General features: G+C 27.4%; 1 long non-coding RNA gene across 1 annotated transcript; it reads left to right on the forward strand.

Annotated features, from left to right (window-relative positions):
- Positions 1 to 17,037: 17,037 nt before the first annotated feature.
- Positions 17,038 to 17,980, forward strand: LOC112797422 (uncharacterized). Its single transcript, XR_003199771.3, has 2 exons — positions 17,038 to 17,116; positions 17,705 to 17,980. It is a non-coding gene; the product is annotated as an uncharacterized lncRNA (long non-coding RNA).
- The last annotated feature ends 9,768 nt before the right edge of the window (positions 17,981 to 27,748 follow it).

The raw sequence follows: 27,748 nt of genomic DNA on the forward strand, positions 1-27,748 counted from the left end.
TGAAATCTATTCCCAATTGTTTTATACTGCCAAAGCAGTTCCCACTAGCTGGATTTGAATTTCAGTGTAATCATATGTACATCTTTTACAAAAATTGTTGTGTCTCAAAATTTTAAAAGGGCACGCCGCTGGTATAACAATTCTATATAAGGTTTATCTTTTTGCAATTATCTCCTAAGAGTTGGAAACAAGTTCATTTGAGCTAAACAAGTACTGCACAGGGATATTTATTTTGTTGCTTGTAAAAATCTATACTATAAACGGATTCTGTACATCACCCCAGAAATTAAATTGGATCTTCAATTTAAGGTATAGTCATCTCACAATTGGAGCTATATACCTGTATTTGTTTTATTTGTTTTAGCTTACTAACATTTTAGCAGAGGTATGAAGAGTGATGGACCACAATTATAATTGGAACTTGGAAGCGAGTTCATGTCCACAGTAAAATATTTATTTCTAACACCAATCAAATAAGATATTTCTTACCATTTAAATGAAATATTTTTTATAGAACTAAAAAAATGATAAATAAATATATTGATACATCTACAGTTGATTTTATGTCTTTAGAGCTTGTACTTGTTCTCCAGATTATCGATCTTATTCTTGTATTACTGTTATAAAGGATATTTCGTTAATTATTTAAATTTAAGCTCACAGTGAGACTACATTAAAATTAAATAAAACTTTTTTGAATTTAAATAGGACACTTTAAACCTTAAGGACCAAAATAGAATTACGTCTAAACGTAGAGGACCAATTTAGTCCATAAAAGTATAATAAAATTGCAATAATAGTAAAATCTAAAGCTACCAAATGCAATATAACAATAATAACAACTCAATTAAATATCAATAAACATGAACACATCAAATTGCATTAAATAGAAATCAAAATCAACAATAGTTCATAAGCCAAAAGTGACATAAAAGGGAAATTAACAATGTAAACTAAGAGAATCAAAACAAGTAAACAAGGAGAAGCAAATGAAACTAGATCAAGACAAGAAATAAAATCTAAATCTAAGAGAGATTAACCTAAATCTACCATAATTCTAGAGAGAAGAGAGAGATTCTCTCTTTAGAGAATGACGTAAAACATGTTTCTAAACTAAACCTAATTGCTCTCTCATCGTTCCTTCTTAAATTTGGCCTCAAATACTTCAGAAATGATTTAGATCTGGACTTGAAGAGGTCCAGAAATTGCCAGCCATGTTTTCTTTAAGTGAGTCACGTGTCTCGTGTCACGTGTATGTACAAGGCATGCGTACGTGCAACCAAGCAGAATTCAAAAACTTCATTTTTTCATGAATTCTCCATTTTTACATGCTTTTTCTTCAATCTTCAATCCAGTCTTTGCCTTCTAAGCCTGAAATCACTTAACAAACACATCAAGACATCGAATGGAATTAAAGTAAATTAAATTTAGCAATTTAAGAGCCTAAAAAACATGTTTTTACTCTTAAACATAAATTAGGAAGAATTCATAAAACTATGCTATTTCAATGAATAAATGTGAAAAAAGTTGATAAAATCCACCACATTTGATACAAGATAAACCATAAATTTATGGTTTGTCAAGGGTTAGGGTACAGCATTCTACTATCCCCAAATATAGGTAGGGCAGATAGTTGAGAAGTCTAAGGATGGCGGGACGAGCCAGGTAGGGGAAAAACCCGCCCCACTGCCAACTCTATACGTGGTGGATTAGTTTTTGAACTGTTCAGTTAGGAAATAGCATAGAAAAAAATAGTAGTTGTCTATAAAATAGTAGAATAATTTCTCATTAATAGCAATATTTATGGAGATTTATTTTTGTTAAAATTTACATACGACAATTTTATTTGTTAGTATCATATTCATTATTGCAGTCAAAACAATATGATCAATATTGTTACCTTTTAAAATTTCACATTTTATGACATTATTTTTAAGTTTGCAAATTTATAGACTTATGTCATTACAAAAGCTATTAAGTTGCTTAATATTCCTTGATAACATTACTGAAATACCATCGTTGAGTATTAGTTTGTGAAAAAAAACAATAACAATTTTTGTTATTCAATATATAATTTATTCTATTATAAAATGAATTATCATTTGCTGAATTGGTAAATACATTTTTTTTAATTTCTTACACCATTTTATTTGGCAATGTTCTCGTGCAGTACACGGGATAATTAATAAAAATATATGAATTTTTTATTAAAAAATTAAATAAAAATATATATAATAATTATTACTATAAATATTTTATAAATTTATAATTAAAATCATAGGTTACCAATTTTTAATGTTGAAAATATTAAAAATAATTAGTATTTGTTTTAACTAATTTGACTTGGTTGAGTGGTCATCTCACTTGTCCACTTAATGAAGTATTAAGGTTTAGAATCTCGTTTTGTGTTTGTAACAACTTATTGGCTAGCGACAGACCCATAATAAATGGAACTTCAATCCGTGGTGGATTAGTTCTCGACTTGTCGAGTTGGAAAATATAGTAAAAAAAATAGTATTTATCTTGAAAATAGAACAATTCTCATTGATAGCAATACTTGTGGAGATTTGTCTTTATTAAAATTTAAATGTGACAACTTTATTTATTGGTATCATATTCACTCATGAAGTCAAAATAATATGATCAATATTATTACCGGTTAATATTTCATATTTTATGACATGATTTTCAAGTTTTCAAATTTATAAATTTATGTCACTACAAAAGCTATTAGATTGATTATTATTCTTTGGTAATATTACAAAACACTATTGATGAGTATTAGTTTATGTGGAAAGAAACCGTAATAACTTTTGTTATTTAATATATAATTTATTATATTAAAAAATAAATTATTATCCCTAGATTGATAAATTCATTTTCTCCCTTTTTTTACATCAATTTATTTGGCAATAATTATCATTAAAAAATGAATGATTACACTATTTTATAATATGATGTATAAAATAATTTTTTATTTTAAAATTAATTCTAGTCAATAAGATAAAATTAAAAATAATTTTTTTTCACAAATTTAAACTTGACTTTAGAATTGATTAACAACTCACTCTTTTTAATTTTAATAACAAAAATAAAATTAGTTAGCTGCAAAAATTCGATATTTAATAATTTCAATCATTTAAATTTCAATTCAAAAAAGTTGAGTTAGAAATATATATATATATATATATATATATATATATATATATATATATATATATATTAGTAAGAAAATAATAATGTTTAACATATAATTTATTTATTTTTTGATAGGATTAATGTATTTATTGAGTATTGATTTATTATTTAAATTTTTTTTATAAACATTATAGTATGTAAAAATAGAAATTTTTTATTTACTGAAATAAGTATTTTTAAAAACTAAAAATTATTACAAAAATACGTAACCCAACCTTATCTCCTTTACAGAGTAAACGAGATAAACTTACACGTATCTCGTTTATACTGTAAACGAGATAAGGCTGGGTTATCCCTATATATAGAAGTCGTTTACAGCGTGGTTCTGGGCCTCATTTCCAATCTTTCGACCACTTTCTCCTCTCTTCTATTCCTGTCTAACCATATTATATATCGACTGAGACGAAAATGGCACATGTAAAAGCACGTGATGTGAATATCAATAGGCTGAATGTGATATGGCACTACGCCAAGATAGCCGATTTGCGATCAGTTTTCTTATGTTGACGTGTATGTTATGTCATACATGAATAGCATGGTAAGCATATTTGTCAAGAATTAGGATACAAGTTGTATCCTTAGCAACAGATCACTGATAGGGTATAATTTTAGTAATGTGGTTCTAATTGTTTTATAGTTAAGTTTTTAACTAATGATTATTAACTTAGATGTTACATACTTGGATAGACGTTTTTCAACCATTGAAGTTAGTTTATTAATTACGTGTTTCTTAATTTATTAATTTAGTTATCAATTATTAAAGTAATTTTTTTTTAAGTTTAGTAAAGTATTATGTGAATTTGTATTTACCTAAATTAAGTTGATAAGTTAAAGTTTGATGATTACATTATTAATATCTTTAGTTAATTTTTTCAATTTAAGTAATGTATTGAGGAAATGTTTATTAATTAACTAAGTAAATATTAACGTAAACGAGATTTATCAGTTAGTATATAGGTATAAATTTCTATAAATGGCGACTGTTTACAATAAGCTATTTCAGTTTGTTATGCCAGTGCAAGAATACAATTTTTTAAACAAGTGGTCGTATTTTTTGTTAGAAGCCTCGCTTATTTTTGTCTCGGCGAGTGAGTCACATGTTTCCACTACCATACGCCATCGTCCCATATTTGAGGGAGGCTAGTTTCGGCAACACAATGCCGCTCAGGGACCTTATCTTTGACAACTCCCTGATAAGCGCATTTGTGGAGCGTTGGCATCTGGAGACCCAGATGTTCCACCTGCCATGGGGTGAGACTACTATTACCCTACAGGACGTAACGTACCACCTTGAGCTATGCGCGCATGAGGAGCTAGTGGGGTGCTTCTATGATTTCTTCAGATGTTGTGGCACAGAGACATGAGAGTTGGTGGAGCAATTACTCAGTGTCAGGCCTCCAGTGGTTATGTAGCAGGGGGCGCAGAAGAAAGAGTCGTTCTCACTCAAGTTTAGATGGCTGCGGGATGATGCATGAGCGCCACTACAACAAATATGGCCTTTAGCAACGCCAAATTTTGCAACGCCTTAAAACCGCTCTCTTAGATAGTTTTAGACAACAATTTTTTGTAGTATTACTGTTGAATTCAATTTGTCATTATTTTATAGCAACAAATTAAAACCGTTCTCTTTGACTATTTTAAAGAACGATTTTATAACTGTTACCATGAATTATTTTTAAGCAATGATTTTTTTTGTTGTTTAAAGAATTATACAAAAGAAACGCATTAAAACCGTTGCCGAAATGCTACACTTTAAATCCGTTCTATTAGATGGTCTTAGACAACGATTTTTACAGTGTTGCTCTTGAAGTACATTTTTTCATTACACTATAGTAACAAAATAAAATCGTTCTCTTTGACTATTTTAAAAAACGATTTTACAACCATTACAACAATTGTTTATGAAACAACCATTTTCTAATATTATTTAAATAATTATACAAATTAAATAATACCAATAAAAATAATTTCAAATAATTATATAAATTTAAACTATTTTTTCTATAAATACTAAATTTATAAAATACTCAAAAACTATTGTTATAAATAGATAACAAATATTATTTTAAAAATTAAAATTAAAATGAATTTATAATAAATATTATATATTATTATTATAGATATATAAAAAATATTATATTTTGAAAACATAACGTTAAAAAAAATTTATAATAAATATTATTTATTTTTATTATAAATATATAACAAATATTAATATAAAAAAATAAAATTAAAATAATTTTAGAATAAATATATTATATATCTATTGTTTATTTTCTCACTAAGCATATAAGAAAGCAGAACAGACGCGCGCTCTTCCTCTTCTCTTCGAAACCAAGGGCAAAGAATGCTACTCTTCCTCCCTCCACCGCCCTAACCCACGCCTTCAGAATCCGAGACATCATCGAACCGCAGTTCACCAGGAAGCCCGAAATCGCACCATCATCGCAAGTCACCAGGAAGCCCTAAATCAAAACTCACCATCGTCGCGCCATCCTCGTCGCTGCATCCTTCCCAAAATTGTCGCTGCCTCCTCCTTCCCGGAGTCACTGAGTCTCTCCTCTCCGCGGCGTCGCTGCTTCTCCCCTCTCCGCGGCTTCAATGCTTCTCCGTTCTCCGTGGCGTCCTTGTGTCTTCTGCTTCGCTGCTTCTCCCCTATTCTGCTTCCCTGCTTCTGCTTTACTGGGTTGTGCTTTGCTGCTGCTACTTCATTGCATTGGCCGTTTGTGGGTTGTCATCTGTGGTAAGTGTTCTTTTTTTCTGATTTTCTGTTGCTTAGTTAGGGCTTGATTGGCAGTTGGATATTTTCTGTTGCTTAGTTAGGGCTTGATTGGTTGTTGGGTATTCTCTGAAAGTGGTGATGTTTGTGAACATGAGCAAGAAAGGTGTTGAATGTTGACTGAGTTTCTGTTCTGGTTTGAATGTTGTTCTGAGTTTCTGTGTACAGGAGAATGTGACTTTAAATTTGTTTTTAATTAATTAAAATATTCAATAGTTTAATCGTGTTCATGAGATTGGTTCAGTTGGTTCTAACAGGTTTTTCTACTCTTACATAAAAGAAGCAGAATTTTTAACGAACTCAATAGTTTGAAACCGTTGTTTATTTTTTTTCAAAACCGTTGCCTATACCAGTAACTTTGGCAATGGTTTTTTTGTTACCGTTGCCTTAGGTAAACAACCGTTGCCTTTGAGCATTGGCAACGACCGCATATACCACAGGTCAAAAACCGTTACCAAAGCGTTGCCTAAAGTTTAGGGAACGGTTTTTCAATCTACGGCAACGGTTTTTGACCGTTGCGAAAAGCCTTGTTTGTTGTAGTGATAGCATCATTAGTATCTTTTCTATATGATTTATATGTGGATTTGTAGAATTCTTATGAGATTTAGGTGTTTTAATCCATCATGGATGCTACTTTGAGTTGTATTGCAATTTGATTGATTTTAGGTAACATTCGATCAAGTTTGGCAGAATTCAGAATGAAGAAAAGCAAAAGAATTTAAGGCTGCCAACCTGGCGCTAAACGCCAACCACCGACGTTTAGCACCGAAACCCTAAAAGGCTCAAAGTTCATTCTACCATGGTGGTGCTAAACGCCACGACTCGGTGTTTATCGCCGAAAGCTTCATAGTGCGTGCCTCAATTCAGGAGAACTGGTGCTAAATGCTCAACCACCAGGGTTTAGCGCCCAAGCCTATATTTTGTGTACAACGCACACTGCCTGGGTGGTGCCAAACACCCATGATGAGCAAATATTTTATACGCTTTTTGGCATCATTTTCGTATAATTTTTGTTATGTTTTGTTTAAGTTTTATCATATTTTCATAGGTTTTAGTGCAAAATTCATATTTTTCGATTCTACTTTGAGTTTTTGTATTTTATGATGATTTCAGGTATTTTATGGCTGAAATTGAAGAGTTTTGGCAAAGTCTAGATCAGAGACAGAGAAAGGATTGCAAATGCTGTCAGATTCTGACCTCTATTCATTCGAAAGAGCATTTCTGAAGCTACAGAAGTCTAAATGGCGTGTTCTCAACGGCTATGAAAAGCTATCCAAGGCTTTCCAGAAATATATAACAGTTCATACTTTATTTTGGAAATGAAGGCCCAAAACTAACGTTCAACGCCAGCCACCAACCCCATTCCTGGTGTCCAACGCCCAAAATGGAGCAGCTGGCGTCCAATGCCCATTCAGGAGTCCCAAGCTGGCGTCAAACGCCCGTGGCTTTACTCAAGCTCAGCCCAAACACTCACCAAGTGGGCCCGAAAAGTGGATTTTTGCACTACAAGATTAGTTTATCTTTTTTCTGTAATTCTTAGTTATCAGATTAGTATATATAGGAGAGGATCCGCCAATCTTCTTCTTCTACACACTTTTACTTTCAAACATTATTTTACAGTATGAGTCACTAACCTCCTAAGTTAAGGTTAGGAGCTCTGCTGATTCTTATGCATTAATAATATCATTGTTCTATTTCACTCTATGCTTGATTCCATTCTAAGATGTATCTTCTTTCTTCATCCTAATGAATTGGGAGTGTAACTTAACCGTCATCCCTATTTCACATGGGTTCTTGCAAGTCCTTGACAGGATAGTATTGAACCACAAGCTTGATTATACATCTCTTAGACTACTAATCCATAATTTTGTTGGGTACTTGAAGACATCAGTGCAGCCGAGGTACGGGGCGATTAAGGGCTTTGTGGTATAGGCTTGAATCAAAGGAGCAGCATTCTCTAATCCGAAAGATACGACCTTGTCTGTGGTGTTTTGAGTAAGATCACCAAGGGAATGGACTGCTAGAGCTTCACCTCCGTTCAGATTGGATGACCGCTGACCCAGCGTTTGATCTGAAGTAGAGGAGATTAATGACCACTGACCCGGCATTAATCATTTACAGCCTGCCATGGAATGAATCGTCAGAAGTTGAAGTAGATGGTGAGAAAAGTTGATCCAGAAGGAAGAAGCATCTCTGAAGCCTCAACCATTCTATCATCATTGATTTCACACCTATCTAGTAACGTTTTATTTATTTATCTGTTTTATGCATTTTTCACAACAACTATCATATTTTCATTCCGCCTGACTAAGATCTACAAGGTAACTGATGAGCGAATATTTTATACGTTTTTTGGCATCATTTTCATATAATTTTTAGCATGTTTTATTTAATTTTTATTAAGTTTTCATAGGAACTTTAGTGATAAATGTTATACGTTGGGATAATTATAGGAATTTTTATTAAGTTTTCACAACAACTATCATGTTTATTTTTGTTTAATCATTAAGTAACCATTCTATCATTTTCATATAATCTAATAAGTTTTTATCTGATAAATGTTATACATTGGGATAATTATAGGAAAATTAATTTTAATGATTAATGATACGGTGTTTAGTAACAAAAAAATTTATTACAATAGGTATATTTATTCTAATAAATATTCTTTTTTCTAATATTATAAAAAATACATTGGTCATCCTAATTACTACAAATTTAACTTCCATCGGCAGTGGCAGAATGCTTAAATTGAGTCATTTCTAGGACATGGTATTCGTCAAATAAACAATCAATGAAATATTCATTCCTCATTTTGAGTACATAAAAAAAATTAAACATAAAAAAAAAAGAAAAGAAGAAAAAAAGAGTTGAAACAGTAAGAGCATAAAAATGATTATTCTTAGAGCAATTCCGATGAGATCAATTTTAAGTATCAATTTTGATCTATACAGTAAATAAACTTATTTAAAATTAAAACTTGCATCGGATACTATTTTTAAAATGATATTGATATCACTTTAAAAAAATAAGAGTGAAATATTGCCACTTGTTTAAATCCATTCATTAAAAAAAACATTAAAATGGTGTTACTGTAACGTTGTAACGTTATTTTATTGTAATGTTGTAACAAAAACTCAATTAAAATTTACTCAAATAAATTAGATGTATTTATTTGTACTCCCTAAATTTTATTACTTTATTTTTTACTATCTTATCAATTTAGTAGAAAAATGAATTCAAATCAATTTAATGTTATTTTTTATAATTATTTATAAAATTTTAATTTTTCTCTCGATCTAAATATGATATATAATTATTATTTTTATAATTTTATATTTTTATTGTAGTTAATTTTTTACAATTTAATTAAATTTATTTAAATTAATAAAAAATCAGTTAAAATTTAAGTTGGAATGAAATCCGCCTTGGAGTGACAAATTTTACCTTAAGTTTCAAATCAAGTCTTAAGATATATAGTCTATAAATATTTATGTGATATCTGGTGGGATCTAAAATAAAATAAAATTAATACCGAGTATTGGAGATGCTCTTATAAATTTATTTGGCCATCTATATATAAAATACCAAACTATTATGATTATTTAATAAAATTAATTTGTATTTATTATATTTAATTTAAATAAATAAAAAATTATCTTATTTTAGTTTGGTCCTTAATTCATGTGATTTGAAGTTGACGCAATAGAAATAATTTGATTTAATTTGATATGATTATTAATTAAAAATATCTCAATTTCTTATTTTATTCATAAGTTTATTATTTTATAACTAATAAATTAATCAAATTAATTAATTAATACATATAATTAGTATAATTAATTTGCTTTAATGAATTAAAAGAAATAAATTAAAAAATGCTACCAAAATATTAAAAAAATAAATTAGAAAATACTATCAAAATAAATTGATATAAATTATAATAAATTATGTGATATTTAAATATCTAATCAAATCAATTAGTTGATATAATTAATTTATAGTAGTAAATTATATTTAATAAATTAAAAAAATAAATAAATAAATACTCTCAAAAGTATGCCATATCAGCTCTATTATTAAATATAAAACCTGATTTTTATATAATAAAATAGATAGAATAGTTATTAAACAATTAAAAGAAGAAGACAAAAGTATCTTAATACTCTGTATAATTTATTATTGATATTGTTATATTTTTTTTTGTTAGCTGTCATATTAAAAATAAAATTATAAAATAGAATTTATAATTATATATATATAAATCTTTTGAAATATTAATTCAAATAAATAACTATATGTTAATTATTTTTATGGAATAAAAAATATAATAATAAATTTATCTAAAATTTGACTTTTTATATATATTAAAATGTCTGAGTCTATCCCTATTTATAGGGGTGGTAAACGGGTCTAAATTCGCCGATTCGGTTCGTGTAACCCGTCAAAAAGACAGATTGGGCTGGAAAAATAGAAATGCCAAAGAGCAAAAGTCTGCCTAACCCGCACCACTTAAACCGCGAGTTTTGGCTAGGTAGCGCGGATTTTTCTGCCGGGCTTAGTTTTTTTGGCATGGAGTATTTTTGTAATTTTTTGCCAAAACTTAACTTTTTCCAACCCAACTTACAAGAGTATGAAGATGAAAATTGAGTGTTTTGGTCTTTTGGATTATATTTATGTTGCTTTGAAGACAATATTTATAATTATGTTTTGAATTATATTTATTTTGCTTTGGAGATAATATTTATAATTATGTTTATTAGATATTTATAATTATAAAGACTTTAATGCTTGTGAATATAAAAAATATAATTTTTTAATACTTTTAAAAATTATAAATGTATTAATATAGTTGTGAAATTATATATTATTTAATAATTAATAAAAAAATAGGAGTTTTGGCGGGCTTAACCCGCCAGCTTGTCAGCCCGCAATTAGACGGAATAGGATAGGATTTTAGGATTGTCTCACTAGGTGGGGCGGGACAGACTTCTCCGCTTGCCACCCCTACCTGTTCATAGTATATACACAAGTGTAATAATCCGTGATATGCACATGATAAAATTAAAATTAAAATTTTAAATTATTCTATTAAAATTAATTTGAATTGTAATAATTTAATTAATAAATAAATAATATGATGTACATTGTTCGTGTTTTTTTAAATATAATATTAAATGTATTAACTCGAATATAGCTATTAAATGTATAAAAATTATGAATTCTCTAAATGAAATTATCCCGTTTAAAATATTTAAATTATGATTTCAATCATAAATTACAATTATAATTTAAAAAAATTTCTTTGATATAATATTACATTTTTTACTCCAGTTTACTATTAATATATTGATATTACAAGTCTAAATTACAGTATTTTATTGAATCTTGACTGAAAAAGAAAATAGCTACGTATTTTTATCATTTAATTTATTTAATACACCATGTGCTAACACTAATGGTATTTTTTTTAAAAAATATACTGATAAAAATAGATATAATATAATTACAAATATAACATAAATAAATAAAATATATAAATAAATTCGAAACCAATATGTTTACCAATGTCTTTGTTAAATTTTATAAATTAGAGAATAAATTATGTACTTGGTTGCTTGTGATCACATAGATGATCAAGTAATTGGATTGTAAATAGATCTCATAGTATACATCTTATTTTTTTTCTCATTTTTGAATGAAAGCGAGAACTAAAAGAGTAAATAGTAATACATAAAGAAAAAAAATTGCACCACAATACATAATTATTACCAAAAGAAATGTTCATATTAAAATTTTACATACTACAAATCATGAAAATCAATCATAATGTACTAGTCACTTCTCTCTATTTTTTAGTATAATATAAGTTTTTCTTTTTTAGTCAAGAGTCCAATAATATCTAATTGAACAAAAAAATTAAATTAAAAGAACTAAATTAAGGACAAATGAGTGAATAATATAAGAAATTATAACTTCGTATGTGTATAAAATAAAGAAAATTTACTAATTTATTTTATGTTAAACAATAAAACTAACAATAGTATATTAATAAAAGAATATACCTTTAAAAAAACTCACAATACCACTTTAAATATTTTCATAAATAAACTGTTAAAATTTTTGTTATCGATAAAATGATGCTATTATACAATTTTTTGGCAAAACTTAAAATCAAAAGAAAAATAATTTTGTGTGGGTTATAAATTAATTACGTACTAAATAAGTAGAATCGTTCATTTGTTTATTTCAATATATCAGTATGGGCAAGCAAATTAAAATGATCATCTGGAATTTTATGATTATCAACCGTATGTATTATACGTGACTCCTTTTCAAAAGATATTTTGCATGTGTGTACAGTCAGAAGATATATTCCGCTTGATTTTTCAATCTCAAAATTTGAGAAGACATAGACCTTCTTTTCTACCAATTCATTCTCAAATATTTTTATCAAATAATTCTTGATTGAATAATAAATTTTATCATATTGCAAAATAAATTAAATATAAAAGCTATTAGCATTTACAAAGCTATTAAAAAGAGTTGTCTTTAAGTTGTGAAATGGTGTACTTATAAAATTAACTTAAAATATGAACTACAAATATTTATAAGAATTTAATTTTGATGCACTGACAGTGTAAAGTAGTTTTACACATGCATCCAATTATGTAATGACACATCAATAAAAATAAATACCTTTCACATTGATCGCGTGAATGGTCATCCAAAAGATCGGATGTGATTGCACGACTGTGTAAAATGTTTTACACTGTCAGTGCATCAAAATTAAACTCTATTTATAAATTTGAATTTAGCATTACTTGAAAAAATTTAGTAAATAAATCAACTAATCTTATTATTTATTAGAACTATTTCTATGTAACCCGTCTTGCTTTTGTCAAACTTCGACGAGACTTTCTATAACCTTAAAATTCTTGTCTTTATTTTTCATACTTTCTCTTTGTATAATCTACTATAGGTGATACTATTGATAGGATCGTAGTCAATAGTCATTAGGTATGGAAAAAAAATAAAATAAAGATTATGTCAAAATTATAAATTTTTTGAATGACAAATATGAAAGAAAATTTACTATTGCTTATTATATATACTAATAATATGTCAATAATTTTAAAAATATACTAATAATACTAATAGTTTAAAGATAATTGTACTACATGTATAATAAATTTAGTTATTATTCTAAATAAATAAAATAAATAATATATTTGAAAATTAAAGAAAAAAAAGTAGTAATTATGTTTGGAATGTTCTCATTTTTTTATCAATTTTTTGTTTGCTATTCTTTCACCGCAATGTTAAATCAAGAAAACTCTAAATTTAAAATATAATAATAAATAAGTCATGTGATAGAAAAATAATAAACTATATATATATATATATATATATATATATATATATATATATATTATTGCTATATAAGGAACCGATACACAAAGATATGTTATCATAATAAAATATCACACTATGAATAATTATATTTGTCAAATAAATTTATTTATACTCTATATTTATTATATTATTTTATGTAAAATTAAAAACTACTTTTCTAATTTAATATTATATATATTTGTTTCTGGCATTGTCCAAAATTAAATTGGGATTATGTCTAAAGTCTTAACACAGTAAACAGGATATAATTAATATCTAATATTTTAATATATAAATACCTAAAATAAGTTAATAAATAACCATAATTAATACCTAAAATATCATATATATATATATATATATTTGTTTTTGATATTGTCCAAAATTAAATTGAAATTATATTCAAAGTCTTAATACCGTATTTGAGGTATAATTAATACCTAAAATTTTAATAATTTAATAATTAAAATAAGTTAATTAAATAACCTCAATTAATACCTAAAATATTGAAAAAAAATTTAATGAATGTGTGAAATAAAAATAAAAAAATAATAAATAATATTAGTATTTAAATGAAAGAATTGATAAAGAATAAGAATCATAAGTAAAAATAGTATTTTTATTTTGAAAAAAAACACTGAGAAATTGTTTAATAATCCATATCATGTATATGATGATAAATTATTCAATAATTCGTACTATAAACGTGATAAGGTTGAAATTATAATTTTAAATTATTTTATTAAAATTAATTTGAATTGTAGTAATTTGATTAATAAAAAAGTAACATGTTATTCGTTCATCTTTTCTTAATCTAGTATTATGTGTATCAACTCTAATATAGTTATTAATCGTTTTTGTTAATCTATTTTTTTCTAAATTTATGATTTAAAATAACAATTATAAATATTAATAATTAAACAAATTATTATAATATAATTATTTACGTTTTATTCCCAAAATTAAAAACATACTATTTCTTTTTTATTTAATAATTTTTTTATTTATACTACTAGTATATATTGATCTATTAGTCAATGATTTTTTTATTCGTAGGATATATTTATTTATTATATTTAAATAATTTTAAATCTTTTCTTATTTAAGTATACATATATATTAAGTCACATATATTAATTATTTTTTGATCTTTTTATTATAAATATTTATTTTAGCCTACAATCATTCATTAATTTTGTTATTTTATTAATACCATCATATGTGTAATATATTTATAAATCATACTAATTTTTGTATTTACTTATATGTATATAAATCAATTATTTAATTAATAATAAAAAATTTTAGAATATATTTATTTTTTTAAATAATTCTAAATACTTCTTTATGCAGTTTATATATATATATATATATATATATATATATATATATATATTAATTGTATGTAAATATATTTAAATTACATATAATAATTATTTTTTTATCATGATTAATTTTTTTAGCCTACAATTATTCGATAATTTTTTTATTCTTTATTATTAACGTCATCGTATGTGTAATTTTCACAAATTTTAATGATTTCTTTATTTATCTATACATATATATTAATTTTGTTAAATAATTTTAAATATTATATATATATATATATATATATATTAATTGTACATATAAAAATTGAAGTCACATATATTAATTATTTTTTGCTATGATTATTTTATATATATATATATATAATTATTTTTTATTCTACAATCGAGTAATAATTTTTTATTTTTTATATCCATGTATATTTTTCAATCTCTTTTCACATGCATGATTAACAAATTTTTTTAAATGGTGATATTTTAATTTTTTTTCTTTCACGTATTTTATATATTAGCAAGTAAGCAAAATCATATATTGCGACTCTTTTTCCTTTTTCATGCCTTAATCTTAATTAATCAATCTTGTGTCTACACAATATAATTAAATTTTTAATCATTCTAATCTATTGATGAATTATATTTTCTCTTAATAATTGCATTACTAATCTGAAATACAAAAAAGGTGAAACACATATTCAAAAAAGAAAACAAACTTAAAAATAAAAAAATAAAAAAAAATTGCATATTAAAAAATTTAAAAATAACATATCTAAAACGAATAGTCATAATATATAAATTGAGACAACAATTTAAATTTTTCTAAAACCAACTTAATCAAATACCAATATTAGAACTAAATTATTTAAATAATATTTAATCTATTCTAATCTTTAGATACATATAGATTAGAGTCATTCTCGTAACAACCAACCGAAATAAAATCATAAGATCGAACATTTAGAATCCATACAAATTCAGACTATCTTCTTGTTAAAATTGTCAAACTAAATTGACTTTTATTCTCCTCAATGACATTGCATTAATGCACCAGAAGGCCAGTAATTTTTGAAAAAAATTACAATATGTTATAAAATTATTTTTGATACAAAAAGTTTAAGAGAAGAAAATTTAAATATAGTACCAATCTTTGAACTGCATCTTCAAGGTTGATACAAATTTTTTAAAATTGAACCTAAATTGAGAAAATTCAATCTCATTATATGCTTCACTTCGAATATTTTCGGACAAATGTAGAAAACGTGGAGGGGATGTGACTTGAACTTGACCTACAAAGCTCCTTAGAAACAATTGCCCAATCAAAGAAAAATATCAGATTAGAAAAAAAAAAAGAATACTTTGACTCTTAGATTTACACTCACTAACCACAAAGAAACATTATATATAGCCATTAGTAGTACAAAAATAATTATAAAAATTAATTATTGCAATATCAATTTACCACTATGAATGTTAGTATCATATTTTTGGCAATTAGAATTATAAATTTATGTTTAATTTTTTATATAATTATAATTAAAATATTTTTTTTAAATTAGTATAATTATGCATTATTCATTAAATGCTAATTGTAATATAATTCTAATAAAGATATTTTTTAAAATAAATTTAGAAGAGAGAATAGTATTTTTATTTTGAAAAAAAATAAATTCACGAGGAATTGACACCTTACTTTCATTAATTAGAGAAAAATCTAATTTTAGTATATTAAATAGATTATTTTATATAATTATAATAAAAATATTTTCCTAAATTAGTATAATCATGCATTATTCATTAAATGCTAATTGTAATATAATAATAATAAAGATATTTTTAAAAATAATTTTAGAAGAGAAAATAGTGCTTTCATTACATGAAAATAGTACTTTCTAAAAATAAAAATATTTTCTTAAATTAGTATAATTATGCATTGTTACTTAAATGCTAATTATAGTATAATTATAATAAAGATATTTTTATAAAATAAATTTAGAAGAAAAAATAATACATTTATTTTGGCGAAAAAATAGATTTATGAAAAATCGACACCTTACTTTCATTAATCAAAGAAAAATTCAGTTTCAGTATATTAAGTATATTAAGTAGATTAACAAAAACTTTTGTTTTTAATTGGAGATGATAATAATTTGGTTTGACATTAACGGGGTGCTTGACCAAATTAATTAATTTTAATGAATGATTGTGTGCTGTACAGTCTGACCCCTTCTAGAGCAATATCCTCCTCTTATTCGGTTCTGTAATTAATTTTACTCGATTATAGTAAATATGGCACCAAAAGTATATGACTTATTCTTATTATAAATAGATAGACATCCACAGGTTATTTCATACTTTCATGTACCTAAGAAGATGAAGGCCTTTACCTGTGTTTTGGTCATTCTACTTGTTTTTTCCATTGGTATTGGTATATTTTAGTTATCTAATAGACCATGTTTAATTTTTCTTATCTTTTATATGCGCGTGCTTTAAAAAATAAAATTGGTTGTCTTTTCTTTTTTTTTAAAAAAAATTACATTTTAATACTTTGTATTGCTAAAAATAGTTAAAAAAATAAATTGTTTCTTTCTTTTTAAAAAATGAAAACTCTTTCTTTCAAAATATAATATTTTATAAAATCTTGACAAATATATGAAAATTGATTTTTTTTAGACAAAAAAGAATTGCCAGAAAAATTTAAAAGAATTGAGACTGTGTTTAGAAAAGTAATTTTACAATTTGATTCTTTTCATGCAGTTGAAATTATTTAAAATTTGATTTTAATATTCTACTCGCTTTGATTTTTCCCGGACAAAAAAAACGACTTTTATTTAAATTCTGATTAATTTATAAAATCTATATAAAAATAGGGTGAAAAGTGATGTTCTTTTTAATTAAAACTGAAAAAAAAAAAACAAACACATTATAAGTTTCTATTTGTTTATGTTAGTTTAGATTGTACATCCAACAATCCGGTACTAATTATTTTGTGTTTGATGGGTATACGTAGGAAATGAAAGGCTAACGAAAGTAACAGAGGCAGCCTCAAACCATTGTACACAGATACACCCAAATGCGAAATGTGATACACAAATTGAGTGCGATGCTTATTGCAAAAAACATGATGGAAGTCAAGCAATTGGTGATTGCGTTAGCGAACAATGTCATTGTATACACTCACTTCCATGTCAGGATTTGTAGTCCTATGTTTGCAACATGTTCCCTTACAATACATGTTTGAATAATGGACAATGAAAAGCTTAATATAAATAAATGTTTCTATGAACATCAATTTTATTTACTTTTCTTTCCTTTTTTTTTCTCGTTCTTGGTTACTTTTACCTTTATAAGGTTATGAGATAAAGAATGTTATGAGTAATTTTCTTTGTTAAGACTTTGCTATTATTTGGTATCACATGACCGATTGGATAAAAATAAACCTATTTAAGGATAATGTAACAAATTAATTATCTAAATTTTTTTGTGGTGGCTAGTGTCGTTCAGAGTCGGTCAGCATTTTTCAAAGTAATATGACACAGGTAGGCGCTAATATACTAAGTTTTACTAAAACAAAAAATTAATTTTAATGTATCGTTGATATAAAATAATTTTATACGGTTTACCAAAAAATAATTTTATATGTAATGTTACGTTAATAAAAATAATTATTTTTATATTAATCACGTGAATAATTATTCTAAAAATAGATATAATTAAATAATTGTGTAAAATATTTTACATACTAATATAAGTGCATCAAAATTAGAAAAAAAGAATACAATTATTCATAATATGGACAAAAATGCTCATTCTTAAGTTATAGTATTCATTACGATGAAATATTGAATGGTAAAACACAAAAAATATATTCGATTTATTTTGGTGTCGATAAAAAAATTTTAAATTTTATTATCAATAAAAATATTTTCAAATAATTTAAAAATATGTTGAAAATGTCCATTCATAATCGGAGACCTACTCTATTAACAGAAAAGTATAACATGGCTCACTTGCTAATGTCAAATTAATTTACGAGTGTGCATTTTTGTTACATTTTTAAATAATTTGAGAACATTTTATCAACAATAAAATTTAAAAATATTTTTGTCAGTACAAAAATAATTCGGATGCAATGGAGTCAAGAACAATGCAATATAATGAAGATAATATAATAGCTAGTCTACAAGCATAAAATAAAGCAATTATACATAAAAGATGGCATACTATGCAGAATGATAAAGCAAGGAGGAGAAGGCCAAAAAAACAAGAAAAAATTGTGTAAAAAGAAGTTAAATAATTTTTAGTTCGTAAGATGTTAGGGATTTGAGAGGTGCTGAAAAGTTGAATATGATGACAACTTTCAACTAAAAAAATAAGTTAAACTTATTAAGATTGAGAGAGACAAAGAAAGAGGTGATAATTAAATTTGACGTAGCTAGTATTTTTGGGGGAGGCGAGGTGGGTTAGGAGTCTATGGTATCAGAAGGTGTTTCTGGAGATTTATTGCTTTGCTAATGTGGGATGAAGCGTTAAAGATGGAGAGTTGTTATAAAGTGGAGAGATGCTCATGTATTAAAAGTCTGTTGACAAAAAACAGTTTTAGGTATGCATATTATTTGGTGTATGGTGCTCACGTGAGGGATAAGATGTTTACTATGTGGGAAGAGCTAAGCAATATCTTTGGGTTGTATCAAGTTCTTTTTTGCTAGACAGAGGATTTTAATGAGATTGTACAGGTAAAGAAAAAAAATGAAGCAACCAATTTACCAGTCACAGTTGAATATTTTAAGCAATGGTTATAGGATATGAAGCTAGTTGACTTGTTGTTGAATGATTATAAGTATACGTGGTTCAGGGACCATTCATGTAGCCAAATTGATAGAGTATTGCAATGGGTAACGTAGAATGGTTAGAGGGATCTTCAGAAATGCGTTTGAAAAGGGGGCCAAGAGAATTGTCTGATCACTATCTGTTGGTAATGGAGCATACAAGACTACGTGGGGTCCAAGACCTTTTCAAAAATTTGGATTCATGGTTTACTTTCCTGAAGATGGTGAAAGAGGAATGGATGCGATTAGAGGATGTGCCTTTCACTGATTAGTTAAAAGCATTGATAGTTCCGTTAGGAAGATGGCATAAGGATAATTTTGTAGATATGGATAACAAGATAAATGATTAATGCTCAATAAGACAGAAGAGTAATCGGATTAATGCTCAAATGATTAATGGGAGGATAGTGAAAAATCAAGCATAATCAAGATTGCCTTTTCCCAAAAACCTATATCACCAAGAGGCTTCACGTTTAGTTAGGTTCTTTGATGGTCTAGTAAGCCAAATTGATGTGAAGGAGGCCATTATTGCACTAGAGATTTTACCATCTATTGAAGAAGTAAGAAATGCTTGTAACAGAATTATGAGTCTTCAAAAGTACCAGGAAGGGAGTAGTACAATATGAATTTTATAAAGAAGTGTCGGGGAAACATTGGAGGAGAATTTATTGCGGCCGTATTGGGTTTCTTTGAGACATCCAAGTTACCTAAAGATTCTAATATTACATGGGTGGGTAGTTTTGACTCTGAACACTACAAGAAAAATGTTTAATATCGTCGGATTTATTGTTGGATTTAGCGTTGGAGGTTAGCGACAGGTTTACCGACGAATTCAATCTTCCCTCGTTGTTGAACTTCTTTAGCAGTTCTTGGTGATTACATTTGTGCAACATCCCAGCATTTATCGGGGTTTGCTTTAATCTGATGCGTCCGCATCTTTAGGAGTTTTTATTATGTTTTTCATATGTTTTTCTTATGTTTTCGTAAGTTTAAGTACATAATCTTCTCTCGATCTCATTAATTTCAAATATCCTTTTTTACTAAACATTTTGAAAGTGTTTTTAAGAAAATACAGGGTTTACAGATGAGAAAATCAAGTAGGAAAGCAAGGAGGATCAAAGGAGCAACACAACAAAGCTTCTCAAAAGAGCAAAATATTGTGTGTACGCATGTCTCATGCATACGCATAAGTATCAAAAAGTCCCTGGTCATGTGTACGCATCTCCCATGCGTACTCACAAGTTCTCTTCAAGAAATGAAGCTTGCCACGCATTGGACACAGATGCAAGGGCATGCCACACCCTAGAGAGAAATCGCAGGGGCGTGCCATGCCCTAGAAGAGAAATCCATGTACGCATCTCTCATGCATACGCACGAAATATGAAAGTTTTCTGGGTTGTGCTACGCATCTCTCATGCATACGCACGATTTATAGAGGTTTTGCAAGTTGTGCTTACACATCTTCCATATGTACGGACAAATCCAATTTTAGCAAAGGAACGTCCCACGCTGTGTAGTATATGCCACGCCCTACAAGGAAGTTCAGCATTGGCGTGCCACACTTGGAAATGAGAGAATTCACTAGAACCAATCCCAAAGCCTAGTGTGCCACACTACAGGAAGGGGTGCCACACCAAAGATCAATTTTCTCAGCAAAATGCCATGCCCAGAGAAGCCGTTACACGCTAGTGAAGATATGATTTGATTCCATTTAAAAGATTGAAGAAGATTTTGTATTTGATTAGATTTGAATTTGTTTTAATGCTATTTTGATTTTGTTAGGAAATTGTCTTAATTACTTCTGATTAAGATAAGATTTAGTTTTAAATTTGAATTTGAATTACTAGGAAATCTAGGATTGAAATAATCTTAATTACTTCAGACCCCTTACGTATCTCTCTTCTTCCTCCTTTCTTTTGTTTTGTTTAGGAGCTTTGTTCATCTTTTGATGGTTTATTAATTCAAGTTTTCTTTTATTCTAAAGTTTTGCATTCATCTATTTATGATTGAATATTTTGTTCTTCATCAATAAAGGATTAGTAGCATCAACAGGTATGCTAATCCCGTTTTGGATTTGTTAACAGATTCGATAGAGTAGTTTTTCAAATCATGCTTGAAAACTCTTTTACATAGGTTTTTAAATCAACTAGACATAGGGAATTTTGTAAGTGTGCGGCAATACATGATTTTTGTTTACCCTAATCTTGGATACATGACATATAATCTAGATTAGGATGATTCTTGAAATCATGTTTTCTCATTGAGAAAGTGAATCGAATTTTTGTACTTAACCTCTTTAATTAATCAAACGACCAAGACATTGGTGGGTGGTTAATTAAAGACAAACCGAGGAGCTGAGACATCAGAAATTGGTTACTTTAGATTTGTCATAAATGGAGATTTGCAAATTTTAGAATTAGGTTAACAAGGTTTAATTCTCTTGAGGACATGAACATTTCCAAGCCCTAGACATTCACCACTATTGATTTCTCCAAATTCAATAAGCACTGTTCGAAGCATTTAGCACTCAAGAAACCTTTAATTCAATCTCTACAAGTTTCCAGCAAGTCACAACAATTCTCAGATTCCAGGTTTTACTTATATAATTAGTAATTTAATTCGATAATTGCGTGCTCAGTCTGTTAATCCTTGTGGGAACGATATACACTCATCGTGGTATTACTTGAATGATCCAGTGCACTTGCCGGTATCCATGAGCTTCGGTTTTCCGCTCATCACAATCCCCTGATGTGTTAATAGGAAACCAAGGAATTTTCCTCTGTGTACTCCGAATATGCATTTCTCTAGATTTAACCTCATGTTGTATTTTTTAAGTTGTTTTAAAACCTCGTGGATGTCAGCTTGGTGTGCTTCCTCTAACTTTGACTTTATAACCATATCATCGACATAGACTTCTATGTTCCGACTTATTTGGTCCTTAAAAACCTTATCCATCAGCCTCTGATATGTTGCTCATGCGTTTTTAAGTCTGAAAGGCATTTACCTTATAACAAAAATTACCGTTATCTGTTATGAATGCAGTCTTATCTTGATCTTCTAGGTGCATTAGTATCTGATTATATCCGGAATAGGCGTCCATAAAACTTAACACCTTGACACCCGATGTGTTATCGATTAATTTGTCAATACTTGGCAATGGGTAGAAATTATTGGGACATGCTTTGTTTATGTCTGCGAAATCCACACACACACGCCATTTTCCCAAGCTCTTTTTTACCATAACTACATTCGCTAACCACGATTAGAATCTAAGCTCATGGATGAAACCTGCATCAAGCAATTTTTGAGTTTTTGTTATTGCCGCATTTCTTCTTTCCATACCTAGGTATTGTTTTTTCTGGCGCACTAGTCGGACACTAGGGTTAATATCAAATTTATGGCATATGACATTTGGATCAATCCCAGGCATATCTGCTGGTAGCCATGCGAAGAGGTTGACATTGGATCTAAGGAATTTGTAGTTGGTCTGCTCATTTCCTACAGAAAAAGCTGATCCAATGTTAGTTTACTGATGTTTGAATTTTGTAAGTGATACCTTTTTCAATTCATCCATTGGAGTATGTTGGTTGGAGATATCATCCCAGGGATCTAGTTTAGCCAAGGATGGGATGTCCTCTGTGTTGTAGATAGAGTTGACTTGTTGAATGGTTTTTGTTGACGATGGCTTCAATTTCAGGCCCACATTGTAACATTGTCACGCGTCCTTATGATCAGCATGCTCTATTGCTATGATGTTATTCTGCACATGGAACTTTATACGCAAATAAATAGTAGAAACAATAGCTCCAAAAGAGTTAAGGGATGGTCTCCCTAAAATGACATTATAAGGGCTCAAACAGTCTACTACTAAAAATTGTATGTCTAGGGTTTTCGAGCATGGGGGTTCCCCTAGCGTCGTTCTTAACCATACATAATCTGTCACGTGCACTCTTTCCTCATAGAAGCCTACCAACTCTCTAGTTGAAGACTGCAGGACTTTATTGCTTAGCTGCATTTTTTGAAAAGTCGGGTAGAACGATACATCGGTCCTACTCCTTGGGTCGAGCAAGACTTTCTTAACCATCAATTCTCCCATGTTAACTGAAAATACAACAGGGTTGTCTAGGTTTGAGCACTATAACCTGAAGTCGGATCCATCAAAAGAAATGCTTTCTGTGGGAAGTGAGGAGGATCCCTCCATGGTCACCATGGTTTGTTAACTCCTTCTCCTAGCCGTGTTGGTGATTCCACCTCCTGCAAAACCACCTGAAATATAGTTAATAATGCCTTTTTATGGAAATTCTAGGGAAGCATGCCAAGTTCCTTTGTCTCGGGGAGTTGAATTATAGTTCGACTAGTCTATTGTGCTTATAATTTCTCTTTGCCCTCTGCTGTTGATGTATTTGTCCAGCAAACCTTGTCTTGCCAATTTCCAATAGGTCTTTGGCTACTACGCATTCATCTGTGGTGTGACCAAACTTTTGATGGAATACGCAATGCTTACCTTTGTCCACATATTTATGGTCTTGGTAAGTTCTCGCTTTGGTAGGAGGCTTTATAAACTAACTATGGAGGATTTCCTTTATGATGTTTTCTCTTATCGTATTGAACTTTGTGTAGGTGTCAAACTTTGGCGTTAGTTTGAAAGGTTTCTTTTGTTCGCGTGTCTAACCCGGCCTTTCTTGTCTATCCTCTTCTTTTTGAGGCATTTGTGGTGTTTGCTTTTTTACCTTCCTGGCTTCCCTTAGCTCTTCGATTTTCTATTTGTCCTGATGCCTTATCTCTGAATTCTGTCAGTGTCTTAGGTTTAGTGATAGCTATAGTCTCCTAAAATCTCCCGAGCGTAGTTCTCTCTTTAGCGCATGAAGGTGCACATCAGGGCTGAGATTGGGAATTTTCATCGCGACATTTGCAAATCTAGACATATAATGTTTCAGACTCTAATGTTGTCCTTGTTTAATAGTGCTGAGGAAATCAGAGTCATGAACATAGATCTTGAAAGCTGCAAAATGGTTGATAAATTGGTCGAAAAAATTGTCAAAACTGGAAATGTAACCTGCAGAGAGACTAGAAAATCACAATAAAGCATCATTCAAAAACATCGTAGATTCAATCTTAGTGATGTAGATTTTGGGATCACCAAAGCCCTCGTAAGGTTTTAGTGTGGTTGGAAGTGTAAAATTTTTCGACATTTGGAAGTTCATTACTTCATCAGAGAAAGGATTTGTTCTCTTTTTACTGGATCTCGGGGGATGACTTCCATTGCCATGTTTGTTTCAGAGTGATACTCGTCCTCAGGATTTTCTTTGCTTGCAGTCTTGTCACCTCCATCATTGTCCGCTTTACTCGCCAAGAGTTTGGACATTTTTTTTTACTTTCGCTTGAAGAGCGACGTTCATGGCCACTAGTTAGACATGATTGGGAGGAGGTGGTGGTAATGAGTCATCAGCCATATTTTGAATCCTGCAAAAAAGGAGAAAATGAAAAAAAGGAAAAAAGATGGTGAGGTGATATTAGAAATCGGCGCCACAGTGGGTGCGAGATGTTCTGTCAAGAATACTCTTCCGAGGTATATCTCATCTCTGTAATACTGTGGATGCTCCAAGCTTTTCGATCAACAGGGATGAGTTATCCTTAGAACTCAGACTCGGATGTGGGACCTGCAAAAAAGACTCCAACACTCAAGTCAGTAATATCTCTTAATATAAACTAAAACTAAAAAGATTAGGATGGTGATTCGTTTTTTTGAATGTGTCCCCCCTAGCCGTGTTGGTTCTTCTATTTTATCATTAATCAGATTGAACGGTCTTTGACCATTATCTCCGAATTTTGAGATTGGTCCAAAAACGTGGGAAACCATTTTTCTGTTGTGGACCGTTATTAATTTAAAAGATTTTTTGAATGAGTATCCGAGATATAATCATTTACTGTCGATTTGTGAGGGTTTAACATTATGTGTGGTATAAATATCAAGAATTAAATTATGCAAAATCAACATTCAATATTAAAAGATATTTGTTATCATCATTATATTTTAATATTCATTCTCTTTGGATAAAAAATTTGAATTTTTGAATCCTTTATCCAAACGTTACAACTTTAAAATAAGTACTTCTATAACTAAAAATTCAAATACAAAATAAATTATTTATAAACTACTACTAATAAAAATTCTTATATTTTAATTTTTTTTCAAAAGAGCTTATTTAAAAATTTTACCCAATATGAACCTAAATACATTAAAAAACCAAATTTTTTTATATTATACTCTTAACCAATATTCATAGAATACTTTTTAGCTAAATCAATGATATAATAATTACTCTATTTAGTTCGTATTAAGTATTATACCTTTTTTTTAGTTTTACACAAATATTAAGATCATTATTTTTTATTAAATATTAAGCAATTAAAAGAAAAAGACAAAAGTATCTTAATACTATATATATATATATATATATATATATATATATATATATATATATATATATATATATATATATATATATATATATATATATTCTCTCTTCATTAATTATTTAGTCTTTTAACTTTTTCTTTATATTTTTATTTATATTACCAAAGGGTATAATAAAAAAATAACAGAAATTTTAAGAAGCCAATATTTTTTAGTAATTTTGATTATTATTTGACAAGTATAAACATTAAGTTGTCTTTAATTATAAATTTTATTAATTTATGTGTATAAATTGTATTAATTTATATGTGTAAATTCTTGGTAAATATAAATACAAATTATATATTTTTATTTGTAAATACTTGTAAATATAAGTACAAATTATTGCTAAGTCAAATACGGGCCCAAAATAATAATATTTATTGGTCATGTAGTATTATTCAAAAAATAAGGATTTAATTAATTTATGCGTTTAGGACACATGATAAAATTATAATTAAGAAAGTATTTATAAAAAATGATGCAAAATTTAAATTTTTAATATATTTATTATTTATTTATTAAAGTAAACTATTTAAAATTTTCTATTACTAGCAACTTTAATCTAAGAACACAGGATAACTAAACTCAAAAAATAATAAATAACTTTTTAGAATTAGAAAACGACATTTAATTTGCAATAAAATAAGGGTTTAACTAACTTGTATTCTAAAAGCACAATTAAAATTGTTAGTAATAAATTTTTTTAGATATTTTACTTTGATAAATGCATATAACAAATATATTAAAAACTTAAATGTTGTATTTTTTTATAAAAATATTTTTAATTTATAACTTTATTATGTGTCTTAATAAAGATACATGTTAGCTAAATTCATAAAATAAAATTAAAAAATATACTTGATACGGAATACAGAAAATATTTTTTTCTTTAACAAACATAAAATTATTGTTAGTAAAAAATTTTAATAATTTGTTGTTTGGTACTAGCTAGTAATATGTATATTTATGATATATATATTAACTAAATTTTTATTTTTATGATAGAATTTAGTTATACTGTGTCTTAAAAACGATTATAATAAATTATTTTAAATTTTAATACATTCAATGTCGTATTGAAATTGTAAAAGAATTTATCTTCTGAATAACTTTTAAATTAAATACTTTTTTATAATATTTTTAAAATGTGTTTTCATTATCACGGACAGACCTAGCTAGAGAGGTATAATTGGTGACTTCGATCTTTTTAAAATTTTAAAAAATTATATTTAAATATGGGATATGTGTTTAAAAAAAATTATATAATTTAATAATTATATATATATATATATATTATTTTTTATTATATAATAAATTTATGTCTTAATTATTTAATTTATTAATATTTTTATTTAACTGATTTAATATTATATTTTTAAGTCTTATATTAATATATTTAATATTTATATTATTATATAAAATATTAATAATAACTTACATAATTATATTTTGTTAATTATATTGTGTACTTTAGATATTCTTTTCTTGTAAAAAATATTTATTTTGTAAAAATATTTTATATTTTGTATTCTATAAGGATAATGTGTTTTTTATATAATTAAAATTTATTTTTAAATTTTTCAAAAATTTTAAAATAATTAATTTTAATTAATAAAATATGTAATATTTTTTAACTAAACACGCTATAAATTATTGGTATTTTATAATTTTATAATGTACTATTAATATTGTTATTTTTTTGTGTATTTGTCATATTAAAAATAAAATTTTGAAGAAGAATTTATAATTTTATATATATTGATAA

This window comes from Arachis hypogaea, chromosome 4 (assembly GCF_003086295.3).
Source record: "Arachis hypogaea cultivar Tifrunner chromosome 4, arahy.Tifrunner.gnm2.J5K5, whole genome shotgun sequence".
NCBI classification, from domain to species: domain Eukaryota; kingdom Viridiplantae; phylum Streptophyta; class Magnoliopsida; order Fabales; family Fabaceae; genus Arachis; species Arachis hypogaea.